At 53.3% G+C, this 21353-nt stretch overlaps 8 non-coding genes and 16 pseudogenes across 8 annotated transcripts in view; all 24 read left to right on the forward strand.

Moving 5' to 3' along the window:
* The window catches only part of LOC142186826 (5S ribosomal RNA), a 119-nt gene extending 80 nt beyond the window's left edge, over nucleotides 1-39 (forward strand). The window contains exon 1 of the ribosomal RNA XR_012712344.1: nucleotides 1-39. This exon is cut by the window's left edge and continues 80 nt beyond it. This is a non-coding gene — a ribosomal RNA (5S ribosomal RNA).
* A 719-nt stretch (nucleotides 40-758) lies between these two features.
* LOC142186817 (5S ribosomal RNA) lies at nucleotides 759-877 on the forward strand. Its single transcript, XR_012712335.1, has one exon. It is a non-coding gene; the product is annotated as a 5S ribosomal RNA (ribosomal RNA).
* Nucleotides 878-1598: 721 nt separating this feature from the next.
* On the forward strand, nucleotides 1599-1717 carry LOC142186818 (5S ribosomal RNA). Its single transcript, XR_012712336.1, has one exon. It is a non-coding gene; the product is annotated as a 5S ribosomal RNA (ribosomal RNA).
* A 718-nt stretch (nucleotides 1718-2435) lies between these two features.
* On the forward strand, nucleotides 2436-2554 carry LOC142186830 (5S ribosomal RNA; annotated as a pseudogene).
* Nucleotides 2555-3274: 720 nt separating this feature from the next.
* Nucleotides 3275-3383, forward strand: LOC142186840 (5S ribosomal RNA; annotated as a pseudogene).
* A 721-nt stretch (nucleotides 3384-4104) lies between these two features.
* LOC142186842 (5S ribosomal RNA) lies at nucleotides 4105-4213 on the forward strand (annotated as a pseudogene).
* Nucleotides 4214-4934: 721 nt separating this feature from the next.
* LOC142186847 (5S ribosomal RNA) lies at nucleotides 4935-5053 on the forward strand. The gene has a single exon (XR_012712347.1). It is a non-coding gene; the product is annotated as a 5S ribosomal RNA (ribosomal RNA).
* A 721-nt stretch (nucleotides 5054-5774) lies between these two features.
* LOC142186820 (5S ribosomal RNA) lies at nucleotides 5775-5893 on the forward strand. Its single transcript, XR_012712338.1, has one exon. It is a non-coding gene; the product is annotated as a 5S ribosomal RNA (ribosomal RNA).
* Nucleotides 5894-6620: 727 nt separating this feature from the next.
* On the forward strand, nucleotides 6621-6729 carry LOC142186827 (5S ribosomal RNA; annotated as a pseudogene).
* A 727-nt stretch (nucleotides 6730-7456) lies between these two features.
* LOC142186828 (5S ribosomal RNA) lies at nucleotides 7457-7565 on the forward strand (annotated as a pseudogene).
* A 727-nt stretch (nucleotides 7566-8292) lies between these two features.
* LOC142186834 (5S ribosomal RNA) lies at nucleotides 8293-8401 on the forward strand (annotated as a pseudogene).
* A 721-nt stretch (nucleotides 8402-9122) lies between these two features.
* LOC142186831 (5S ribosomal RNA) lies at nucleotides 9123-9231 on the forward strand (annotated as a pseudogene).
* Nucleotides 9232-9950: 719 nt separating this feature from the next.
* LOC142186843 (5S ribosomal RNA) lies at nucleotides 9951-10059 on the forward strand (annotated as a pseudogene).
* A 721-nt stretch (nucleotides 10060-10780) lies between these two features.
* Nucleotides 10781-10899, forward strand: LOC142186836 (5S ribosomal RNA; annotated as a pseudogene).
* Nucleotides 10900-11620: 721 nt separating this feature from the next.
* Nucleotides 11621-11729, forward strand: LOC142186841 (5S ribosomal RNA; annotated as a pseudogene).
* A 721-nt stretch (nucleotides 11730-12450) lies between these two features.
* On the forward strand, nucleotides 12451-12559 carry LOC142186832 (5S ribosomal RNA; annotated as a pseudogene).
* A 721-nt stretch (nucleotides 12560-13280) lies between these two features.
* Nucleotides 13281-13399, forward strand: LOC142186816 (5S ribosomal RNA). The gene has a single exon (XR_012712334.1). It is a non-coding gene; the product is annotated as a 5S ribosomal RNA (ribosomal RNA).
* Nucleotides 13400-14120: 721 nt separating this feature from the next.
* On the forward strand, nucleotides 14121-14239 carry LOC142186821 (5S ribosomal RNA). The gene has a single exon (XR_012712339.1). It is a non-coding gene; the product is annotated as a 5S ribosomal RNA (ribosomal RNA).
* Nucleotides 14240-14966: 727 nt separating this feature from the next.
* Nucleotides 14967-15075, forward strand: LOC142186829 (5S ribosomal RNA; annotated as a pseudogene).
* A 727-nt stretch (nucleotides 15076-15802) lies between these two features.
* LOC142186835 (5S ribosomal RNA) lies at nucleotides 15803-15911 on the forward strand (annotated as a pseudogene).
* Nucleotides 15912-16632: 721 nt separating this feature from the next.
* Nucleotides 16633-16741, forward strand: LOC142186833 (5S ribosomal RNA; annotated as a pseudogene).
* Nucleotides 16742-17460: 719 nt separating this feature from the next.
* Nucleotides 17461-17569, forward strand: LOC142186845 (5S ribosomal RNA; annotated as a pseudogene).
* Nucleotides 17570-18290: 721 nt separating this feature from the next.
* On the forward strand, nucleotides 18291-18409 carry LOC142186838 (5S ribosomal RNA; annotated as a pseudogene).
* A 721-nt stretch (nucleotides 18410-19130) lies between these two features.
* LOC142186824 (5S ribosomal RNA) lies at nucleotides 19131-19249 on the forward strand. Its single transcript, XR_012712342.1, has one exon. It is a non-coding gene; the product is annotated as a 5S ribosomal RNA (ribosomal RNA).
* Nucleotides 19250-21353: the final 2104 nt, after the last annotated feature.

Below are 21353 nucleotides of genomic sequence, written 5' to 3' on the forward strand. Positions count from 1 at the left end.
TGATGGGAGACCGCCTGGGAATACCAGGTGCTGTAGGCTTTTGCTTTTCCTCACTTCCACCAGCAGGGGTCACTCTCCTCTATACCATTTTTACATTCACTTTTTACACTGCACACTTGCTTCTTTTACATTCGCTTTCTCTCTTGCACTCTTTAGTCCTTGCAAAATCCTAGTATTCTCATTCGTATTGCTATCACTCTTAGCAGCTGCAGCTGCAGCGGGCGTGGTGGCCACCAGCGTTGTGGCTTTTTACTTTTATTAATAGCAGGCTTCATTTCCATAGCATCTGGGCCTCCCGCCGGGCTGGAAGCCATAGCTAGTAACCTGCAGACCAATTTACAGGGCAACACAGGCTGAACATCTTTGCAGGCAACGCGCCCTAGGAAAAGAGAAGCCGACTGAAAAGCAGCTTCGCTTCCAGGCACGGGCAACCATCTCACTTTCTTCCTTAGCCGACTCCTGGACAACGGGCTCCGGCCGAGCTTGCTCTTTCTTTCACCCCGGGATGGTTTCTTAGCCCTGCGCAGACCCTGCGCCCAGCCCTTTTGAAAGAGGGCGGCTGCGGCCTGTGACTGGTTGCTGAACCACACCTGTGGGTATAAGGGCCGCCCCCAGCCCTTGCACTGCTCCTGCTGGAATATGAAGTTCCCTTAAGAAAAGGCAAAAAGTGAAGAAAAAGGCCTAGCGTGGAGTAGTGCAAAGAGCTGCCGGCAGCCAGGCTGCAAAGTAGAAGAGGAGTAAGTGAGAGGCCTGTCTCTGCCTACGGCCACACCACCCTGAACATACCCGATCTCGTCTGATCTTGTAAGTTAAGCAGGGTCGGGCCTGGTTAGTACTTTGATGGGAGACCGCCTGGGAATACCAGGTGCTGTAGGCTTTTGCTTTTCCTCACTTCCACCAGCAGGGGTCACTCTCCTCTATACCATTTTTACATTCACTTTTTACACTGCACACTTGCTTCTTTTACATTCGCTTTCTCTCTTGCACTCTTTAGTCCTTGCAAAATCCTAGTATTCTCATTCGTATTGCTATCACTCTTAGCAGCTGCAGCTGCAGCGGGCGTGGTGGCCACCAGCGTTGTGGCTTTTTACTTTTATTAATAGCAGGCTTCATTTCCATAGCATCTGGGCCTCCCGCCGGGCTGGAAGCCATAGCTAGTAACCTGCAGACCAATTTACAGGGCAACACAGGCTGAACATCTTTGCAGGCAACGCGCCCTAGGAAAAGAGAAGCCGACTGAAAAGCAGCTTCGCTTCCAGGCACGGGCAACCATCTCACTTTCTTCCTTAGCCGACTCCTGGACAACGGGCTCCGGCCCAGCTTGCTCTTTCTTTCACCCCGGGATGGTTTCTTAGCCCTGCGCAGACCCTGCGCCCAGCCCTTTTGAAAGAGGGCGGCTGCGGCCTGTGACTGGTTGCTGAACCACACCTGTGGGTATAAGGGCCGCCCCCAGCCCTTGCACTGCTCCTGCTGGAATATGAAGTTCCCTTAAGAAAAGGCAAAATAGGTGAAGAAAAAGGCCTAGCGTGGAGTAGTGCAAAGAGCTGCCGGCAGCCAGGCTGCAAAGTAGAAGAGGAGTAAGTGAGAGGCCTGTCTCTGCCTACGGCCACACCACCCTGAACATACCCGATCTCGTCTGATCTTGTAAGTTAAGCAGGGTCGGGCCTGGTTAGTACTTTGATGGGAGACCGCCTGGGAATACCAGGTGCTGTAGGCTTTTGCTTTTCCTCACTTCCACCAGCAGGGGTCACTCTCCTCTATACCATTTTTACATTCACTTTTTACACTGCACACTTGCTTCTTTTACATTCGCTTTCTCTCTTGCACTCTTTAGTCCTTGCAAAATCCTAGTATTCTCATTCGTATTGCTATCACTCTTAGCAGCTGCAGCTGCAGCGGGCGTGGTGGCCACCAGCGTTGTGGCTTTTTACTTTTATTAATAGCAGGCTTCATTTCCATAGCATCTGGGCCTCCCGCCGGGCTGGAAGCCATAGCTAGTAACCTGCAGACCAATTTACAGGGCAACACAGGCTGAACATCTTTGCAGGCAACGCGCCCTAGGAAAAGAGAAGCCGACTGAAAAGCAGCTTCGCTTCCAGGCACGGGCAACCATCTCACTTTCTTCCTTAGCCGACTCCTGGACAACGGGCTCCGGCCCAGCTTGCTCTTTCTTTCACCCCGGGATGGTTTCTTAGCCCTGCGCAGACCCTGCGCCCAGCCCTTTGAAAGAGTACGGCTGCGCCCTATGACTGGTTGCTGAACCACACCTGTGGGTATAAGGGCCACCCCCAGCCCTTGCACTGCTCCTGCTGGAATATGAAGTTCCCTTAAGAGAAGGCAAAAAGTGAAGAAAAAGGCCTAGCATGGAGTAGTGCAAAGAGCTGCCGGCAGCCAGGCTGCAAAGTAGAAGAGGAGTAAGTGAGAGACCTGTCTCTGCCTACGGCCACACCACCCTGAACACGCCATATCTCGTCTGATCTCGGAAGCTAAGCAGGGTCGGGCCTGCTTAGTACTTGGATGGGAGACTGCCTGGGAATACCAGGTGCTGTAGGCTTTTGCATTTCCTCACTTCCAACAGCAGGGGGTCACTCTCCTCTATGCCATTTTTACATTCACTTTTTACACTGCACACTTGCTTCTTTTACATTCGCTTTCTCTCTTGCACTCTTTAGTCCTTGCAAAATCCTAGTATTCTCATTCGTACCGCTATCACTCTTAGCAGCTGCAGCTGCAGCGGGCGTGGTGGCCACCAGCGTTGTGGCTTTTTACTTTTAATAATAGCAGGCTTAATTTCCATAGCATCTGGGCCACCCGCCCGGCTGGAGGCCATAGCTAGTAACCTGCAGACCAATTTACAGGGCAACACAGGCTGAACATCTTTGCAGGCAACGCGCCCTAGGAAAAGAGAAGCCGACTGAAAAGCAGCTATGCTTCCTGGCACGGGCAACCATCTCACCTTCTTCCTTAGCCGACTCCTGGACAACGGGCTCCGGCCCAGCTTGCTCTTTCTTTCACCCCCGGGGTGGTTTCTTAGCCCTGCGTAGACCCTGCGCCCAGCCCTTTTGAAAGAGGGCGGCTGCGGCCTGTGACTGGTTGCTGAACCACACCTGTGGGTATAAGGGCCGCCCCAGCCCTTGCACTGCTCCTGCTGGAATATGAAGTTCCCTTAAGAGAAGGCAAAAAGTGAAGAAAAAGGCCGAGCGTGGAGTAGTGCAAAAAGCTGCCGGCAGCCAGGCTGCAAAGTAGAAGAGGAGTAAGTGAGAGGCCTGTCTCTGCCTACGGCCACACCACCCTGAACACGCCTGATCTCGTAAGTTAAGCAGGGTCGGGCCTGGTTAGTACTTTGATGGGAGACCGCCTGGGAATACCAGGTGCTGTAGGCTTTTGCTTTTCCTCACTTCCACCAGCAGGGGGTCACTCTCCTCTATGCCATTTTTACATTCACTTTTTACACTGCACACTTGCTTCTTTTACATTCGCTTTCTCTCTTGCACTCTTTAGTCCTTGCAAAATCCTAGTATTCTCATTCGTATCGCTATCACTCTTAGCAGCTGCAGCTGCAGCGGGCGTGGTGGCCACCAGCGTTGTGGCTTTTTACTTTTAATAATAGCAGGCTTCATTTCCATAGCATCTGGGCCTCCCGCCGGGCTGGAGGCCATAGCTAGTAACCTGCAGACCAATTTACAGGGCAACACAGGCTGAACATCTTTGCAGGCAACGCGCCCTAGGAAAAGAGAAGCCGACTGAAAAGCAGCTTCGCTTCCAGGCACGGGCAACCATCTCACCTTCTTCCTTAGCCGACTCCTGGACAACGGGCTCCGGCCCAGCTTGCTCTTTCTTTCACCCCCGGGATGGTTTCTTAGCCCTGCGCAGACCCTGCGCCCAGCCCTTTTGAAAGAGGGCGGCTGCGGCCTGTGACTGATTGCTGAACCACACCTGTGGGTATAAGGGCCGCCCCCAGCCCTTGCACTGCTCCTGCTGGAATATAAAGTTCAGTTAAGAGAAGGCAAAAAGTTAAGTAAAAGGCCTAGCTTGGAGTAGTGCAAAGAGCTGCCGGCAGCCAGGCTGCAAAGTAGAAGAGGAGTAAGTGAGAGGCTTGTCTCTGCCTACGGCCACACCACCCTGAACACGCCTGATCTGGGAAGCTAAGCAGGGTCGGGCCTGGTTAGTACTTGGATGGGAGACCGCCTGGGAATACCAGGTGCTGTAGGCTTTTGCTTTTCCTCACTTCCACCAGCAGGGGGTCACTCTCCTCTATGCCATTTTTACATTCACTTTTTACACTGCACACTTGCTTCTTTTGCATTCGCTTTCTCTCTTGCACTCTTTAGTCCTTGCAAAATCCTAGTATTCTCATTCGTACCGCTATCACTCTTAGCAGCTGCAGCCGCAGCGGGCATGGTGGCCACCAGCGTTGTGGCTTTTTACTTTTAATAATAGCAGGCTTCATTTCCATAGCATCTGGGCCTCCCGCCGGGCTGGAGGCCATAGCTAGTAACCTGCAGACCAATTTACAGGGCAACACAGGCTGAACATCTTTGCAGGCAACGCGCCCTAGGAAAAGAGAAGCCGACTGAAAAGCAGCTTCGCTTCCAGGCACGGGCAACCATCTCACCTTCTTCCTCAGCCGACTCCTGGACAACGGGCTCCGGCCCAGCTTGCTCTTTCTTTCACCCCCGGGATGGTTTCTTAGCCCTTCGCAGACCCTGCGCCCAGCCCTTTTGAAAGAGGGCGGCTGCGGCCTGTGACTGGTTGCTGAACCACACCTGTGGGTATAAGGGCCGCCCCCAGCCCTTGCACTGCTCCTGCTGGAATATGAAGTTCCCTTAAGAGAAGGCAAAAAGTGAAGAAAAAGGCTTAGCGTGGAGTAGTGCAAAGAGCTGCCGGCAGCCAGGCTGCAAAGTAGAAGAGGAGTAAGTGAGAGGCCTGTCTCTGCCTACGGCCACACCACCCTGAACATACTCGATCTCGTCTGATCTTGGAAGCTAAGCAGGGTCGGGCCTGGTTAGTACTTGGATGGGAGACCGCCTGGGAATACCAGGTGCTGTAGGCTTTTGCTTTTCCTCACTTCCACCAGCAGGGGGTCACTCTCCTCTATGCCATTTTTACATTCACTTTTTACACTGCACACTTGCTTCTTTTACATTCGCTTTCTCTCTTGCACTCTTTAGTCCTTGCAAAATCCTAGTATTCTCATTCGTACCTCTATCACTCTTAGCAGCTGCAGCCGCAGCGGGCGTGGTGGCCACCAGCGTTGTGGCTTTTTACTTTTAATAATAGCAGGCTTCATTTCCATAGCATCTGGGCCTCCCGCCGGGCTGGAGGCCATAGCTAGTAACCTGCAGACCAATTTACAGGGCAACACAGGCTGAACATCTTTGCAGGCAACGCGTCCTAGGAAAAGAGAAGCCGATTGAAAAGCAGCTTCGCTTCCAGGCACGGGCAACCATCTCACCTTCTTCCTTAGCCGACTCCTGGACAACGGGCTCCGGCCCAGCTTGCTCTTTCTTTCACCCCCGGGATGGTTTCTTAGCCCTGCGCAGACCCTGCGCCCAGCCCTTTTGAAAGAGGGCGGCTGCGGCCTGTGACTGGTTGCTGAACCACACCTGTGGGTATAAGGGCCGCCCCCAGCCCTTGCACTGCTCCTGCTGGAATATGAAGTTCTCTTAAGAGAAGGCAAAAAGTGAAGAAAAAGGCCGAGCGTGGAGTAGTGCAAAGAGCTGTCGGCAGCCAGGCTGCAAAGTAGAAGAGGAGTAAGTGAGAAGCTTGTCTCTGCCTACGGCCACACCACCCTGAACACGCCCGATCTTGTCTGATCTTGGAAGCTAAACAGGGTCGGGCCTGGTTAGTACTTGGATGGGAGACCGCCTGGGAATACCAGGTGCTGTAGGCTTTTGCTTTTCCTCACTTCCACCAGCAGGGGGTCACTCTCCTCTATGCCATTTTTACATTCACTTTTTACACTGCACACTTGCTTCTTTTACATTCGCTTTCTCTCTTGCACTCTTTAGTCCTTGCAAAATCCTAGTATTCTCATTCGTATCGCTATCACTCTTAGCAGCTGCAGCTGCAGCCGCAGCGGGCGTGGTGGCCACCAGCGTTGTGGCTTTTTACTTTTAATAATAGCAGGCTTCATTTCCATAGCATCTGGGCCTCCCGCCGGGCTGGAGGCCATAGCTAGTAACCTGCAGACCAATTTACAGGGCAACACAGGCTGAACATCTTTGCAGGCAACACGCCCTAGGAAAAGAGAAGCCGACTGAAAAGCAGCTTTGCTTCCAGGCACGGGCAACCATCTCACCTTCTTCCTTAGCCGACTCCTGGACAACGGGCTCCGGCCCAGCTTGCTCTTTCTTTCACCCCCGGGATGGTTTCTTAGCCCTGCGCAGACCCTGCGCCCAGCCCTTTTGAAAGAGGGCGGCTGCGGCCTGTGACTGGTTGCTGAACCACACCTGTGGGTATAAGGGCCGCCCCCAGCCCTTGCACTGCTCCTGCTGGAATATGAAGTTCCCTTAAGAGAAGGCAAAAAGTGAAGAAAAAGGCTTAGCGTGGAGTAGTGCAAAGAGCTGCCGGCAGCCAGGCTGCAAAGTAGAAGAGGAGGAAGTGAGAGGCCTGTCTCTGCCTACGGCCACACCACCCTGAACACGCCCGATCTCGGAAGCTAAGCAGGGTCGGGCCTGGTTAGTACTTGGATGGGAGACCGCCTGGGAATACCAGGTGCTGTAGGCTTTTGCTTTTCCTCACTTCCACCAGCAGGGGGTCACTCTCCTCTATGCCATTTTTACATTCACTTTTTACACTGCACACTTGCTTCTTTTACATTCGCTTTCTGTCTTGCACTCTTTAGTCCTTGCAAAATCCTAGTATTCTCATTCGTATCGCTATTACTCTTAGCAGCTGCAGCTGCAGCCGCAGCGGGCGTGGTGGCCACCAGCGTTGTGGCTTTTTACTTTTAATAATAGCAGGCTTCATTTCCATAGCATCTGGGCCTCCCGCCGGGCTGGAGGCCATAGCTAGTAACCTGCAGACCAATTTACAGGGCAACACAGGCTGAACATCTTTGCAGGCAACACGCCCTAGGAAAAGAGAAGCCGACTGAAAAGCAGCTTTGCTTCCAGGCACGGGCAACCATCTCACCTTCTTCCTTAGCCGACTCCTGGACAACGGGCTCCGGCCCAGCTTGCTCTTTCTTTCACCCCCGGGATGGTTTCTTAGCCCTGCGCAGACCCTGCGCCCAGCCCTTTTGAAAGAGGGCGGCTGCGGCCTGTGACTGGTTGCTGAACCACACCTGTGGGTATAAGGGCCGCCCCCAGCCCTTGCACTGCTCCTGCTGGAATATGAAGTTCCCTTAAGAGAAGGCAAAAAGTGAAGAAAAAGGCTTAGCGTGGAGTAGTGCAAAGAGTTGCCGGCAGCCAGGCTGCAAAGTAGAAGAGGAGTAAGTGAGAGGCCTGTCTCTGCCTACGGCCACACCACCCTGAACACGCCCGATCTCGGAAGCTAAGCAGGGTCGGGCCTGGTTAGTACTTGGATGGGAGACCGCCTGGGAATACCAGGTGCTGTAGGCTTTTGCTTTTCCTCACTTCCACCAGCAGGGGGTCACTCTCCTCTATGCCATTTTTACATTCACTTTTTACACTGCACACTTGCTTCTTTTACATTCGCTTTCTGTCTTGCACTCTTTAGTCCTTGCAAAATCCTAGTATTCTCATTCGTATCGCTATCACTCTTAGCAGCTGCAGCTGCAGCCGCAGCGGGCGTGGTGGCCACCAGCGTTGTGGCTTTTTACTTTTAATAATAGCAGGCTTCATTTCCATAGCATCTGGGCCTCCCGCCGGGCTGGAGGCCATAGCTAGTAACCTGCAGACCAATTTACAGGGCAACACAGGCTGAACATCTTTGCAGGCAACACGCCCTAGGAAAAGAGAAGCCGACTGAAAAGCAGCTTTGCTTCCAGGCACGGGCAACCATCTCACCTTCTTCCTTAGCCGACTCCTGGACAACGGGCTCCGGCCCAGCTTGCTCTTTCTTTCACCCCCGGGATGGTTTCTTAGCCCTGCGCAGACCCTGCGCCCAGCCCTTTTGAAAGAGGGCGGCTGCGGCCTGTGACTGGTTGCTGAACCACACCTGTGGGTATAAGGGCCGCCCCCAGCCCTTGCACTGCTCCTGCTGGAATATGAAGTTCCCTTAAGAGAAGGCAAAAAGTGAAGAAAAAGGCTTAGCGTGGAGTAGTGCAAAGAGCTGCCGGCAGCCAGGCTGCAAAGTAGAAGAGGAGTAAGTGAGAGGCCTGTCTCTGCCTACGGCCACACCACCCTGAACACGCCCGATCTCGGAAGCTAAGCAGGGTCGGGCCTGGTTAGTACTTGGATGGGAGACCGCCTGGGAATACCAGGTGCTGTTGGCTTTTGCTTTTCCTCACTTCCAACAGCAGGGGGTCACTCTCCTCTATGCCATTTTTACATTCACTTTTTACACTGCACACTTGCTTCTTTTACATTCGCTTTCTCTCTTGCACTCTTTAGTCCTTGCAAAATCCTAGTATTCTCATTCGTACCGCTATCACTCTTAGCAGCTGCAGCCGCAGCGGGCATGGTGGCCACCAGCGTTGTGGCTTTTTACTTTTAATAATAGCAGGCTTCATTTCCATAGCATCTGGGCCTCCCGCCGGGCTGGAGGCCATAGCTAGTAACCTGCAGACCAATTTACAGGGCAACACAGGCTGAACATCTTTGCAGGCAACGCGCCCTAGGAAAAGAGAAGCCGACTGAAAAGCAGCTTCGCTTCCAGGCACGGGCAACCATCTCACCTTCTTCCTCAGCCGACTCCTGGACAACGGGCTCCGGCCCAGCTTGCTCTTTCTTTCACCCCCGGGATGGTTTCTTAGCCCTGCGCAGACCCTGCGCCCAGCCCTTTTGAAAGAGGGCGGCTGCGGCCTGTGACTGATTGCTGAACCACACCTGTGGGTATAAGGGCCGCCCCCAGCCCTTGCACTGCTCCTGCTGGAATATAAAGTTCAGTTAAGAGAAGGCAAAAAGTTAAGTAAAAGGCCTAGCTTGGAGTAGTGCAAAGAGCTGCCGGCAGCCAGGCTGCAAAGTAGAAGAGGAGTAAGTGAGAGGCTTGTCTCTGCCTACGGCCACACCACCCTGAACACGCCTGATCTCGGAAGCTAAGCAGGGTCGGGCCTGGTTAGTACTTGGATGGGAGACCGCCTGGGAATACCAGGTGCTGTAGGCTTTTGCTTTTCCTCACTTCCACCAGCAGGGGGTCACTCTCCTCTATGCCATTTTTACATTCACTTTTTACACTGCACCCTTGCTTCTTTTACATTCGCTTTCTCTCTTGCACTCTTTAGTCCTTGCAAAATCCTAGTATTCTCATTCGTACCTCTATCACTCTTAGCAGCTGCAGCCGCAGCAGGCGTGGTGGCCACCAGCGTTGTGGCTTTTTACTTTTAATAATAGCAGGCTTCATTTCCATAGCATCTGGGCCTACTGCCGGGCTGGAGGCCATAGCTAGTAACCTGCAGACCAATTTACAGGGCAACACAGGCTGAACATCTTTGCAGGCAACACGCCCTAGGAAAAGAGAAGCCGACTGAAAAGCAGCTTCGCTTCCAGGCACGGGCAACCATCTCACCTTCTTCCTTAGCCGACTCCTGGACAACGGGCTCCGGCCCAGCTTGCTCTTTCTTTCACCCCCGGGATGGTTTCTTAGCCCTGCGCAAAGCCTGCGCCCAGCCCTTTTGAAAGAGGGCGGCTGCGGCCTGTGACTGGTTGCTGAACCACCTGTGGGTATAAGGGCCGCCCCCAGCCCTTGCACTGCTCCTGCTGGAATATGAAGTTCCCTTAAGAGAAGGCAAAAAGTGAAGAAAAAGGCCTAGCGTGGAGTAGTGCAAAGAGCTGCCGGCAGCCAGGCTGCAAAGTAGAAGAGGAGTAAGTGAGAGGCCTGTCTCTGCCTACGGCCACACCACCCTGAACACGTCTGATCTTGGAAGCTAAGCAGGCTCGGGCCTGGTTAGTACTTGGATGGGAGACCGCCTGGGAATACCAGGTGCTGTAGGCTTTTGCTTTTCCTCACTTCCACCAGCAGGGGGTCACTCTCCTCTATGCCATTTTTACATTCACTTTTTACACTGCACACTTGCTTCTTTTACATTCGCTTTCTCTCTTGCACTCTTTAGTCCTTGAAAAATCCTAGTATTCTCATTCGTACCGCTATCACTCTTAGCAGCTGCAGCCGCAGCGGGCGTGGTGGCCACCAGCGTTGTGGCTTTTTACTTTTAATAATAGCAGGCTTCATTTCCATAGCATCTGGGCCTCCCGCCGGGCTGGAGGCCATAGCTAGTAACCTGCAGACCAATTTACAGGGCAACACAGGCTGAACATCTTTGCAGGCAATGCGCCCTAGGAAAAGAGAAGCCGACTGAAAAGCAGCTTCGCTTCCAGGCACGGGCAACCATCTCACCTTCTTCCTTAGCCGACTCCTGGACAACGGGCTCCGGCCCAGCTTGCTCTTTCTTTCACCCCCGGGATGGTTTCTTAGCCCTGCGCAGACCCTGCACCCAGCCCTTTTGAAAGAGGGCGGCTGCGGCCTGTGACTGGTTGCTGAACCACACCTGTGGGTATAAGGGCCGCCCCCAGCCCTTGCACTGCTCCTGCTGGAATATGAAGTTCCCTTAAAAGAAGGCAAAAAGTGAAAAAAAAAGCCTAGCGTGGAGTAGTGCAAAGAGCTGCCGGCAGCCAGGCTGCAAAGTAGAAGAGGAGTAAGTGAGAAGCCTGTCTCTGTTTATGGCCACACCACCCTGAACACGCCCGATCTCGTCTGATCTTGGAATCTATGCAGGGTCGGGCCTGGTTAGTACTTGGATGGGAGACCGCTTGGGAGTATCAGGTGCTGTAGGCTTTTGCTTTTCCTCACTTCCACCAGCAGGGGGTCACTCTCCTCTATGCCATTTTTACGTTCACTTTTTACACTGCACACTTGCTTCTTTTACATTCGCTTTCTCTCTTGCACTCTTTAGTCCTTGCAAAATCCTAGTATTCTCATTCGTACCGCTATCACTCTTAGCAGCTGCAGCCGCAGCGGGCATGGTGGCCACCAGCGTTGTGGCTTTTTACTTTTAATAATAGCAGGCTTCATTTCCATAGCATCTGGGCCACCCGCCCGGCTGGAGGCCATAGCTAGTAACCTGCAGACCAATTTACAGGGCAACACAGGCTGAACATCTTTGCAGGCAACGCGCCCTAGGAAAAGAGAAGCCGACTGAAAAGCAGCTATGCTTCCTGGCACGGGCAACCATCTCACCTTCTTCCTTAGCCGACTCCTGGACAACGGGCTCCGGCCCAGCTTGCTCTTTCTTTCACCCCCGGGGTGGTTTCTTAGCCCTGCGTAGACCCTGCGCCCAGCCCTTTTGAAAGAGGGCGGCTGCGGCCTGTGACTGGTTGCTGAACCACACCTGTGGGTATAAGGGCCGCCCCCAGCCCTTGCACTGCTCCTGCTGGAATATGAAGTTCCCTTAAGAGAAGGCAAAAAGTGAAGAAAAAGGCCGAGCGTGGAGTAGTGCAAAAAGCTGCCGGCAGCCAGGCTGCAAAGTAGAAGAGGAGTAAGTGAGAGGCCTGTCTCTGCCTACGGCCACACCACCCTGAACACGCCTGATCTCGTAAGTTAAGCAGGGTCGGGCCTGGTTAGTACTTTGATGGGAGACCGCCTGGGAATACCAGGTGCTGTAGGCTTTTGCTTTTCCTCACTTCCACCAGCAGGGGGTCACTCTCCTCTATGCCATTTTTACATTCACTTTTTACACTGCACACTTGCTTCTTTTACATTCGCTTTCTCTCTTGCACTCTTTAGTCCTTGCAAAATCCTAGTATTCTCATTCGTATCGCTATCACTCTTAGCAGCTGCAGCTGCAGCGGGCGTGGTGGCCACCAGCGTTGTGGCTTTTTACTTTTAATAATAGCAGGCTTCATTTCCATAGCATCTGGGCCTCCCGCCGGGCTGGAGGCCATAGCTAGTAACCTGCAGACCAATTTACAGGGCAACACAGGCTGAACATCTTTGCAGGCAACGCGCCCTAGGAAAAGAGAAGCCGACTGAAAAGCAGCTTCGCTTCCAGGCACGGGCAACCATCTCACCTTCTTCCTTAGCCGACTCCTGGACAACGGGCTCCGGCCCAGCTTGCTCTTTCTTTCACCCCCGGGATGGTTTCTTAGCCCTGCGCAGACCCTGCGCCCAGCCCTTTTGAAAGAGGGCGGCTGCGGCCTGTGACTGATTGCTGAACCACACCTGTGGGTATAAGGGCCGCCCCCAGCCCTTGCACTGCTCCTGCTGGAATATAAAGTTCAGTTAAGAGAAGGCAAAAAGTTAAGTAAAAGGCCTAGCTTGGAGTAGTGCAAAGAGCTGCCGGCAGCCAGGCTGCAAAGTAGAAGAGGAGTAAGTGAGAGGCTTGTCTCTGCCTACGGCCACACCACCCTGAACACGCCTGATCTCGGAAGCTAAGCAGGGTCGGGCCTGGTTAGTACTTGGATGGGAGACCGCCTGGGAATACCAGGTGCTGTAGGCTTTTGCTTTTCCTCACTTCCACCAGCAGGGGGTCACTCTCCTCTATGCCATTTTTACATTCACTTTTTACACTGCACACTTGCTTCTTTTGCATTCGCTTTCTCTCTTGCACTCTTTAGTCCTTGCAAAATCCTAGTATTCTCATTCGTACCGCTATCACTCTTAGCAGCTGCAGCCGCAGCGGGCATGGTGGCCACCAGCGTTGTGGCTTTTTACTTTTAATAATAGCAGGCTTCATTTCCATAGCATCTGGGCCTCCCGCCGGGCTGGAGGCCATAGCTAGTAACCTGCAGACCAATTTACAGGGCAACACAGGCTGAACATCTTTGCAGGCAACGCGCCCTAGGAAAAGAGAAGCCGACTGAAAAGCAGCTTCGCTTCCAGGCACGGGCAACCATCTCACCTTCTTCCTCAGCCGACTCCTGGACAACGGGCTCCGGCCCAGCTTGCTCTTTCTTTCACCCCCGGGATGGTTTCTTAGCCCTTCGCAGACCCTGCGCCCAGCCCTTTTGAAAGAGGGCGGCTGCGGCCTGTGACTGGTTGCTGAACCACACCTGTGGGTATAAGGGCCGCCCCCAGCCCTTGCACTGCTCCTGCTGGAATATGAAGTTCCCTTAAGAGAAGGCAAAAAGTGAAGAAAAAGGCTTAGCGTGGAGTAGTGCAAAGAGCTGCCGGCAGCCAGGCTGCAAAGTAGAAGAGGAGTAAGTGAGAGGCCTGTCTCTGCCTACGGCCACACCACCCTGAACATACTCGATCTCGTCTGATCTTGGAAGCTAAGCAGGGTCGGGCCTGGTTAGTACTTGGATGGGAGACCGCCTGGGAATACCAGGTGCTGTAGGCTTTTGCTTTTCCTCACTTCCACCAGCAGGGGGTCACTCTCCTCTATGCCATTTTTACATTCACTTTTTACACTGCACACTTGCTTCTTTTACATTCGCTTTCTCTCTTGCACTCTTTAGTCCTTGCAAAATCCTAGTATTCTCATTCGTACCTCTATCACTCTTAGCAGCTGCAGCCGCAGCGGGCGTGGTGGCCACCAGCGTTGTGGCTTTTTACTTTTAATAATAGCAGGCTTCATTTCCATAGCATCTGGGCCTCCCGCCGGGCTGGAGGCCATAGCTAGTAACCTGCAGACCAATTTACAGGGCAACACAGGCTGAACATCTTTGCAGGCAACGCGTCCTAGGAAAAGAGAAGCCGATTGAAAAGCAGCTTCGCTTCCAGGCACGGGCAACCATCTCACCTTCTTCCTTAGCCGACTCCTGGACAACGGGCTCCGGCCCAGCTTGCTCTTTCTTTCACCCCCGGGATGGTTTCTTAGCCCTGCGCAGACCCTGCGCCCAGCCCTTTTGAAAGAGGGCGGCTGCGGCCTGTGACTGGTTGCTGAACCACACCTGTGGGTATAAGGGCCGCCCCCAGCCCTTGCACTGCTCCTGCTGGAATATGAAGTTCTCTTAAGAGAAGGCAAAAAGTGAAGAAAAAGGCCGAGCGTGGAGTAGTGCAAAGAGCTGTCGGCAGCCAGGCTGCAAAGTAGAAGAGGAGTAAGTGAGAAGCTTGTCTCTGCCTACGGCCACACCACCCTGAACACGCCCGATCTTGTCTGATCTTGGAAGCTAAACAGGGTCGGGCCTGGTTAGTACTTGGATGGGAGACCGCCTGGGAATACCAGGTGCTGTAGGCTTTTGCTTTTCCTCACTTCCACCAGCAGGGGGTCACTCTCCTCTATGCCATTTTTACATTCACTTTTTACACTGCACACTTGCTTCTTTTACATTCGCTTTCTCTCTTGCACTCTTTAGTCCTTGCAAAATCCTAGTATTCTCATTCGTATCGCTATCACTCTTAGCAGCTGCAGCTGCAGCCGCAGCGGGCGTGGTGGCCACCAGCGTTGTGGCTTTTTACTTTTAATAATAGCAGGCTTCATTTCCATAGCATCTGGGCCTCCCGCCGGGCTGGAGGCCATAGCTAGTAACCTGCAGACCAATTTACAGGGCAACACAGGCTGAACATCTTTGCAGGCAACACGCCCTAGGAAAAGAGAAGCCGACTGAAAAGCAGCTTTGCTTCCAGGCACGGGCAACCATCTCACCTTCTTCCTTAGCCGACTCCTGGACAACGGGCTCCGGCCCAGCTTGCTCTTTCTTTCACCCCCGGGATGGTTTCTTAGCCCTGCGCAGACCCTGCGCCCAGCCCTTTTGAAAGAGGGCGGCTGCGGCCTGTGACTGGTTGCTGAACCACACCTGTGGGTATAAGGGCCGCCCCCAGCCCTTGCACTGCTCCTGCTGGAATATGAAGTTCCCTTAAGAGAAGGCAAAAAGTGAAGAAAAAGGCTTAGCGTGGAGTAGTGCAAAGAGCTGCCGGCAGCCAGGCTGCAAAGTAGAAGAGGAGTAAGTGAGAGGCCTGTCTCTGCCTACGGCCACACCACCCTGAACACGCCCGATCTCGGAAGCTAAGCAGGGTCGGGCCTGGTTAGTACTTGGATGGGAGACCGCCTGGGAATACCAGGTGCTGTAGGCTTTTGCTTTTCCTCACTTCCACCAGCAGGGGGTCACTCTCCTCTATGCCATTTTTACATTCACTTTTTACACTGCACACTTGCTTCTTTTACATTCGCTTTCTGTCTTGCACTCTTTAGTCCTTGCAAAATCCTAGTATTCTCATTCGTATCGCTATTACTCTTAGCAGCTGCAGCTGCAGCCGCAGCGGGCGTGGTGGCCACCAGCGTTGTGGCTTTTTACTTTTAATAATAGCAGGCTTCATTTCCATAGCATCTGGGCCTCCCGCCGGGCTGGAGGCCATAGCTAGTAACCTGCAGACCAATTTACAGGGCAACACAGGCTGAACATCTTTGCAGGCAACACGCCCTAGGAAAAGAGAAGCCGACTGAAAAGCAGCTTTGCTTCCAGGCACGGGCAACCATCTCACCTTCTTCCTTAGCCGACTCCTGGACAACGGGCTCCGGCCCAGCTTGCTCTTTCTTTCACCCCCGGGATGGTTTCTTAGCCCTGCGCAGACCCTGCGCCCAGCCCTTTTGAAAGAGGGCGGCTGCGGCCTGTGACTGGTTGCTGAACCACACCTGTGGGTATAAGGGCCGCCCCCAGCCCTTGCACTGCTCCTGCTGGAATATGAAGTTCCCTTAAGAGAAGGCAAAAAGTGAAGAAAAAGGCTTAGCGTGGAGTAGTGCAAAGAGCTGCCGGCAGCCAGGCTGCAAAGTAGAAGAGGAGTAAGTGAGAGGCCTGTCTCTGCCTACGGCCACACCACCCTGAACACGCCCGATCTCGAAAGCTAAGCAGGGTCGGGCCTGGTTAGTACTTGGATGGGAGACCGCCTGGGAATACCAGGTGCTGTTGGCTTTTGCTTTTCCTCACTTCCAACAGCAGGGGGTCACTCTCCTCTATGCCATTTTTACATTCACTTTTTACACTGCACACTTGCTTCTTTTACATTCGCTTTCTCTCTTGCACTCTTTAGTCCTTGCAAAATCCTAGTATTCTCATTCGTACCGCTATCACTCTTAGCAGCTGCAGCCGCAGCGGGCATGGTGGCCACCAGCGTTGTGGCTTTTTACTTTTAATAATAGCAGGCTTCATTTCCATAGCATCTGGGCCTCCCGCCGGGCTGGAGGCCATAGCTAGTAACCTGCAGACCAATTTACAGGGCAACACAGGCTGAACATCTTTGCAGGCAACGCGCCCTAGGAAAAGAGAAGCCGACTGAAAAGCAGCTTCGCTTCCAGGCACGGGCAACCATCTCACCTTCTTCCTCAGCCGACTCCTGGACAACGGGCTCCGGCCCAGCTTGCTCTTTCTTTCACCCCCGGGATGGTTTCTTAGCCCTGCGCAGACCCTGCGCCCAGCCCTTTTGAAAGAGGGCGGCTGCGGCCTGTGACTGATTGCTGAACCACACCTGTGGGTATAAGGGCCGCCCCCAGCCCTTGCACTGCTCCTGCTGGAATATAAAGTTCAGTTAAGAGAAGGCAAAAAGTTAAGTAAAAGGCCTAGCTTGGAGTAGTGCAAAGAGCTGCCGGCAGCCAGGCTGCAAAGTAGAAGAGGAGTAAGTGAGAGGCTTGTCTCTGCCTACGGCCACACCACCCTGAACACGCCTGATCTCGGAAGCTAAGCAGGGTCGGGCCTGGTTAGTACTTGGATGGGAGACCGCCTGGGAATACCAGGTGCTGTAGGCTTTTGCTTTTCCTCACTTCCACCAGCAGGGGGTCACTCTCCTCTATGCCATTTTTACATTCACTTTTTACACTGCACCCTTGCTTCTTTTACATTCGCTTTCTCTCTTGCACTCTTTAGTCCTTGCAAAATCCTAGTATTCTCATTCGTACCTCTATCACTCTTAGCAGCTGCAGCCGCAGCAGGCGTGGTGGCCACCAGCGTTGTGGCTTTTTACTTTTAATAATAGCAGGCTTCATTTCCATAGCATCTGGGCCTACTGCCGGGCTGGAGGCCATAGCTAGTAACCTGCAGACCAATTTACAGGGCAACACAGGCTGAACATCTTTGCAGGCAACACGCCCTAGGAAAAGAGAAGCCGACTGAAAAGCAGCTTCGCTTCCAGGCACGGGCAACCATCTCACCTTCTTCCTTAGCCGACTCCTGGACAACGGGCTCCGGCCCAGCTTGCTCTTTCTTTCACCCCCGGGATGGTTTCTTAGCCCTGCGCAAAGCCTGCGCCCAGCCCTTTTGAAAGAGGGCGGCTGCGGCCTGTGACTGGTTGCTGAACCACCTGTGGGTATAAGGGCCGCCCCCAGCCCTTGCACTGCTCCTGCTGGAATATGAAGTTCCCTTAAGAGAAGGCAAAAAGTGAAGAAAAAGGCCTAGCGTGGAGTAGTGCAAAGAGCTGCCGGCAGCCAGGCTGCAAAGTAGAAGAGGAGTAAGTGAGAGGCCTGTCTCTGCCTACGGCCACACCACCCTGAACACGTCTGATCTTGGAAGCTAAGCAGGCTCGGGCCTGGTTAGTACTTGGATGGGAGACCGCCTGGGAATACCAGGTGCTGTAGGCTTTTGCTTTTCCTCACTTCCACCAGCAGGGGGTCACTCTCCTCTATGCCATTTTTACATTCACTTTTTACACTGCACACTTGCTTCTTTTACATTCGCTTTCTCTCTTGCACTCTTTAGTCCTTGAAAAATCCTAGTATTCTCATTCGTACCGCTATCACTCTTAGCAGCTGCAGCCGCAGCGGGCGTGGTGGCCACCAGCGTTGTGGCTTTTTACTTTTAATAATAGCAGGCTTCATTTCCATAGCATCTGGGCCTCCCGCCGGGCTGGAGGCCATAGCTAGTAACCTGCAGACCAATTTACAGGGCAACACAGGCTGAACATCTTTGCAGGCAACGCGCCCTAGGAAAAGAGAAGCCGACTGAAAAGCAGCTTCGCTTCCAGGCACGGGCAACCATCTCACCTTCTTCCTTAGCCGACTCCTGGACAACGGGCTCCGGCCCAGCTTGCTCTTTCTTTCACCCCCGGGATGGTTTCTTAGCCCTGCGCAGACCCTGCACCCAGCCCTTTTGAAAGAGGGCGGCTGCGGCCTGTGACTGGTTGCTGAACCACACCTGTGGGTATAAGGGCCGCCCCCAGCCCTTGCACTGCTCCTGCTGGAATATGAAGTTCCCTTAAAAGAAGGCAAAAAGTGAAAAAAAAAGCCTAGCGTGGAGTAGTGCAAAGAGCTGCCGGCAGCCAGGCTGCAAAGTAGAAGAGGAGTAAGTGAGAAGCCTGTCTCTGTTTATGGCCACACCACCCTGAACACGCCCGATCTCGTCTGATCTTGGAATCTATGCAGGGTCGGGCCTGGTTAGTACTTGGATGGGAGACCGCTTGGGAGTATCAGGTGCTGTAGGCTTTTGCTTTTCCTCACTTCCACCAGCAGGGGGTCACTCTCCTCTATGCCATTTTTACGTTCACTTTTTACACTGCACACTTGCTTCTTTTACATTCGCTTTCTCTCTTGCACTCTTTAGTCCTTGCAAAATCCTAGTATTCTCATTCGTACCGCTATCACTCTTAGCAGCTGCAGCCGCAGCGGGCATGGTGGCCACCAGCGTTGTGGCTTTTTACTTTTAATAATAGCAGGCTTCATTTCCATAGCATCTGGGCCTCCCGCCGGGCTGGAGGCCATAGCTAGTAACCTGCAGACCAATTTATAGGGCAACACAGGCTGAACATCTTTGCAGGCAACGCGCCCTAGGAAAAGAGAAGCCGACTGAAAAGCAGCTTCGCTTCCAGGCACGGGCAACCATCTCACCTTCTTCCTTAGCCGACTCCTGGACAACGGGCTCCGGCCCAGCTTGCTCTTTCTTTCACCCCCGGGATGGTTTCTTAGCCCTGCGCAGAGCCTGCGCCCAGCCCTTTTGAAAGAGGGTGGCTGCGGCCTGTGACTGGTTGCTGAACCACACCTGTGGGTATAAGGGCCGCCCCCAGCCCTTGCACTGCTCCTGCTGGAATATGAAGTTCCCTTAAGAGAAGGCAAAAAGTGAAGAAAAAGGCCTAGCGTGGAGTAGTGCAAAGAGCTGCCGGCAGCCAGGCTGCAAAGTAGAAGAGGAGTAAGTGAGAGGCCTGTCTCTGCCTACGGCCACACCACCCTGAACACGCCCGATCTTGTCTGATTTCGGAAGCTAAGCAGGCTCGGGCCTGGTTAGTACTTGAATGGGAGACCGCCTGGGAATACCAGGTGCTGTAGGCTTTTGCTTTTCCTCACTTCCACCAGCAGGGGGTCACTCTCCTCTATGCCATTTTTACATTCACTTTTTACACTGCACACTTGCTTCTTTTACATTCGCTTTCTCTCTTGCACTCTTTAGTCCTTGCACAATCCTAGTATTATCATTCGTACCGCTATCACTCTTAGCAGCTGCAGCCGCAGCGGGCGTGGTGGCCACCAGCGTTGTGGCTTTTTACTTTTAATAATAGCAGGCTTCATTTCCATAGCATCTGGGCCTCCCGCCGGGCTGGAGGCCATAGCTAGTAACCTGCAGACCAATTTACAAGGCAACACAGGCTGAACATCTTTGCAGGCAACGCGCCCTAGGAAAAGAGAAGCCGACTGAAAAGCAGCTTCGCTTCCAGGCACGGGCAACCATCTCACCTTCTTCCTTAGCCGACTCCTGGACAACGGGCTCCGGCCCAGCTTGCTCTTTCTTTCACCCCCGGGATGGTTTCTTAGCCCTGCGCAGACCCTGCGCCCAGCCCTTTTGAAAGAGGGCGGCTGCGGCCTGTGACTGGTTGCTGAACCACACTTGTGGGTATAAGGGCCGCCCACAGCCCTTGCACTGCTCCTGCTGGAATATGAAGTTCCCTTAAGAGAAGCAAAAAGTGAAGAAAAAGGCCTAGCGTGGAGTAGTGCAAAGAGCTGCCGGCAGCCAGGCTGCAAAGTAGAAGAGGAGTAAGTGAGAGGCCTGTCTCTGCCTACGGCCACACCACCCTGAACACGTCTGATCTTGAAAGCTACGCAGGGTTGGGCCTGGTTAGTACTTGGATGGGAGACAACCTCGGAATGCCAGGAGCTGTAGGCTTTTGCTTTTCCTCACTTCCACCAGCAGGGGGTCACTCTCCTCTATGCCATTTTTATATTCACTTTTTACACTGCACACTTGCTTCTTTTACATTCGCTTTCTTTCTTGCACTCTTTAGTCCTTGCAAAATCCTAGTATTCTCATTCGTACCGCTATCACTCTTAGCAGCTGCAGCCGCAGCAGGCGTGGTGGCCACCAGCGTTGTGGCTTTTTACTTTAAATAATAGCAGGCTTCATTTCCATAGCATCTGGGCCTACTGCCGGGCTGGAGGCCATAGCTAGTAACCTGCAGACCAATTTACAGGGCAACACAGGCTGAACATCTTTGCAGGCAACACGCCCTAGGAAAAGAGAAGCCGACTGAAAAGCAGCTTCGCTTCCAGGCACGGGCAACCATCTCACCTTCTTCCTTAGCCGACTCCTGGACAACGGGCTCCGGCCCAGCTTGCTCTTTCCTTCACCCCCGGGATGGTTTCTTAGCCCTGCGCAAAGCCTGCGCCCAGCCCTTTTGAAAGAGGGCGGCTGCGGCCTGTGACTGGTTGCTGAACCACCTGTGGGTATAAGGGCCGCCCCCAGCCCTTGCACTGCTCCTGCTGGAATATGAAGTTCCCTTAAGAGAAGGCAAAAAGTGAAGAAAAAGGCCTAGCGTGGAGTAGTGCAAAGAGCTGCAGGCAGCCAGGCTGCAAAGTAGAAGAGGAGTAAGTGAGAGGCCTGTCTCTGCCTACGGCCACACCACCCTAAACACGTCTGATCTTGGAAGCTAAGCAGGCTCCTGCCTGGTTAGTACTTGGATGGGAGACCGCCTGGGAATACCAGGTGCTGTAGGCTTTTGCTTTTCCTCACTTCCACCAGCAGGGGGTCACTCTCCTCTATGCCATTTTTACATTCACTTTTTACACTGCACACTTGCTTCTTTTACATTCGCTTTCTCTCTTGCACTCTTTAGTCCTTGCAAAATCCTAGTATTCTCATTCGTACCGCTATCACTCTTAGCAGCTGCAGCCGCAGCGGGCGTGGTGGCCACCAGCGTTGTGGCTTTTTACTTTTAATAATAGCAGGCTTCATTTCCATAGCATCTGGGCCTCCCGCCGGGCTGGAGGCCATAGCTAGTAACCTGCAGACCAATTTACAGGGCAACACAGGCTGAACATCTTTGCAGGCAATGCGCCCTAGGAAAAGAGAAGCCGACTGAAAAGCAGCTTCGCTTCCAGGCACGGGCAACCATCTCACCTTCTTCCTTAGCCGACTCCTGGACAACGGGCTCCGGCCCAGCTT

Source organism: Leptodactylus fuscus, unplaced genomic scaffold, assembly GCF_031893055.1.
Source record: "Leptodactylus fuscus isolate aLepFus1 unplaced genomic scaffold, aLepFus1.hap2 HAP2_SCAFFOLD_1206, whole genome shotgun sequence".
Lineage (NCBI taxonomy): Eukaryota > Metazoa > Chordata > Amphibia > Anura > Leptodactylidae > Leptodactylus > Leptodactylus fuscus.